Source organism: Canis lupus, chromosome 37, assembly GCF_011100685.1.
Source record: "Canis lupus familiaris isolate Mischka breed German Shepherd chromosome 37, alternate assembly UU_Cfam_GSD_1.0, whole genome shotgun sequence".
Classification (NCBI taxonomy): Eukaryota; Metazoa; Chordata; class Mammalia; order Carnivora; family Canidae; genus Canis; species Canis lupus.
This window is the reverse complement of record NC_049258.1, coordinates 23429523-23432606: the sequence shown is the minus strand read 5'-3', so window position 1 is coordinate 23432606 and position 3084 is coordinate 23429523. Positions and strand designations below refer to the sequence as shown.

Below are 3084 nucleotides of genomic sequence, written 5' to 3'. Positions count from 1 at the left end.
TCGGGGCCGCCCCCCGCGGGGTCCAGTGGCCCCAGGGACTCAGCGTCCCGGAGCCCCGGGAGCAGCAGCCCTCAGCTCCCCCCATCTCCTCCTTCCAATGCACGGTGGTGACTCAGGCGGGGCGGCCTAGCAGAGCGAGTTCTGGGTGTTCTGTCCAGAAGGGGGGGGGAGGGTGGCGGAAGGTAGTGGCGTTAGCGATCGGTGACAGTGGGTCCCACTCATTCCCCAAGTCTATTTTACGACTTTGAACTCAGTATGCAAATTTATGCAAGACAAGATGCAAAGCAGCGCGCTGTGAGCCAGAAGTCCCATTGCTTTTTCTCCCCTTTCTCGAAGCTGCACGGCACCACTGTAAATCAGCGCTCGCCTCTGCCCCCCTTTCTGCTCCCCCAGCAACTGCAGATGCAAAGCCTCCTCAGAGCCGCCCGCCCTGGGACTTTGAATGACTGCACATTTCTATAGCACCTTTATATGTGCAGCCGCCAGACGGCCACTCGGCGGCTCCGCCCCTCGGCAGAAGCCCAGGCATTGTGCGCGGCGGGAAGGAGCAGGAGCCGGAGCGGGCCAGTCCCCCGCCGGCCCTGGGTTCTGAAAGGGAGCCCACTTCCTCCTCTTCCCCCCGACATTTCTAGGCACTCCGGTTCAGCCCCGCTCCGCCAGCAAACACACCCACACGCTGCTAAGGTCCAGACCCCGCCGGATCTGGGGGGGCCGGGGGGGCCCCACTCCCCTGTTTCGTCCAGGCTCGCTCACCTACTCCAACCCGGAGGCAGGCGGACTTCCGAGTTGCTCTGAGCCCACCAGGCCCGCCCCATCACCCCCCAAGGGATGGAGGCTCAGCACCCGCAGATGGCCCCCCCCACCCCCTGCATCCCAGCCCGTCCCCAGGAAGTCAGCGACACAGCCCCTGCGTCCCGGGAACAAAGACAAAAGCGCTAACAGCAAAGCCGGAACTGCTGGGGTTTGCTGCCTCAAAATAAGAGGGTATGTTTAAAATTCTCAAAAGCAACCTGCTCAAAGAGGAATGCAGTCTGGGATGGGAGAGAGCTCGCTCTTCAGACAGGGGGGGAGAGGGGATGGGAGATGGGGGGGGCAGGCAGCGGCTTCCAGGGCTCCGCTCCCCTCCCCTCCGGGCCACGTCCTGGCCGCCCACCCGAGCCGGACCCCAGGGCTCTCCAGGCAGCACCCCGTCCCGGCCCCAGCCCAAGACCCTCTCCTGCCCAGAAGCCTCACAGCTTGCCCCTCTCTCCCCTGCACCCCTGGCAGCCCAGGCTTCTCCCTGCACCGCCCCCTTTCACCCAGCCCCACTCGCGCCTCAGCACCCTGCTCTGGGTCACTTCTCTCCAGGGTGCCCACCCGGCTTCCACATCTAGCTCCCACCCCCACCCCAGGGGCCCCTCTTCCCAGTCTGGAGCACAAGAGAAAAATGCGGAAGGCGTCCGTGTGGACACTGGGAGGAGAAGGCTGAGGAGGCAGCTGGGGCTAGCTGGCGGAGGGGAGTCCCACAACCAGGCAGAAAATCCGGAGTGACATTCTTCCCATGAACTCGCCCCATTGTCCCTGGACTCCCCTGACAACTCCCCGGTCCCCTTCAGGCTGGCGGGGAGGAGGGTACGGGGACAGTGTCCCACATCTGTTCTGGGGCTGGGAAGCCTGAGAGCTGGTTTCCAAGCTGCCAGTGAGAGGGATGAAGGGTGGGAAAAAATACTACAACGTCTAGGGAGGACCTGTACCATGCACTTTATTAAGACGGTCAAAATCCAAAGGAGTCTCCGAACTCGGAGGCCTTTGGAAAAGTTCACCCTGCTGAGGAAGAGGTTTGGTTTGTCAGAGTTCAGCTCCAAAAGCGCAGCACCTCCCTGGAGGGGGGCCGGGGGGCGGGGGGGGGGGGGGATCCGGCCGCCTGGAAGGGGCCATGGAGGAGGAAGGCAGAGCCGAGTATTTTCCTTCTATTATGACTTTCTAAGAGAAGCAGCAGGGAAGGGTTAACTTGGAAGCAAGCAGGCTGGGGGGGGGGGTAGCCAGCGGAGAGAGAAGAAAGGAACTCTGGGGTTCAGCTTAGCTCCCTCGGAGGGAGGAAGCCCTAACGTGCTCTGCACTCAAGGTCAAAACTGTGCCAGAGACACAGAGGAAAGATTTCAACTCTGACCCCCAATTCCATTCCCAAGGAGAACAGGGAAAATACAATAACTGGGTAGAGGAAGGGCAAGGGGCTGTAGGGTCCTGGAGGGGGGGGGGCCCTTGGGGGGTTAAGGGGAAGGGGGGTTGTACTAGGACCACAGAAGTTTACACGCATGCAAGAATGTTTGCACTTATTCCTTTTCTTTCTTTCTTTCTTTCTTTCTTTCTTTCTTTCTTTCTTTCTTTCTTTCTTTTAAGCTTGAGGAACTTGGTCAGGCTGGCTTGCTTTTTACAACAACAGCAGCAGGCAGTGGACACATTTCCCAACCGTCTCCAAGAAGAAAGAAAATAAATTGCAGTTTCCTCCAGACCACTGGGGCAGGAGGCTTTTGGAACTTTACAAACAAAACAAAACAAAACAAAAGTGAGAGTCTCCCTGCCTGGTCGTGTCCCTCAAGAACCTCTGGGTGGGTGGGGGCGATGCGGACGCCTTACAAGGACTCCCGGGGGCCCCCATCCCACCGGGCGGAAGGAGTCCCCCGGGGCCGGGCGGCCGGGCCCGGACCCAGATGCTCCCGGGGGCCCAGATGCTCCCGGGGGCCGCACGCCTGCCCCCGCCCGGGCCGCAGCCGGCCTCCAGCTTAAGTCACCCGGAGCCGACCGCGGGGCTGCGCCTCCCCAACGCCCCTCTTTCATTGTTCCACCCGACAGGGAAGGAAGCATGAGCCCTCCTGCTTCCCCACCGCACACAGCAGCGCGCCTCTGCACTTCTCCCCTAAGCAACCCACCCTACAAAGTCCCGAGTCCTTTCCTTCCACCTCACCATCCCAGACGGAGGGGTCCCTCGAGGAGCTGCCGCCTTCTCCGTGCGCCCCGCTCGCCCGGCGTCCCCGAAGTCAGCGGCACCCGCCCGCCCCCGCCGCCCCCGCCGCCCCCCACGCCCAGCAGCGCCCTCCGCCGGGA

General features: G+C 62.1%; 1 long non-coding RNA gene across 1 annotated transcript; it reads left to right on the top strand.

The window, feature by feature from the left end:
• The first annotated feature begins 500 nt into the window (after positions 1 to 500).
• On the top strand, positions 501 to 2545 carry LOC119867960. Its single transcript, XR_005385381.1, has 2 exons — positions 501 to 984; positions 2380 to 2545. It is a non-coding gene; the product is annotated as an uncharacterized LOC119867960 (long non-coding RNA).
• The last annotated feature ends 539 nt before the right edge of the window (positions 2546 to 3084 follow it).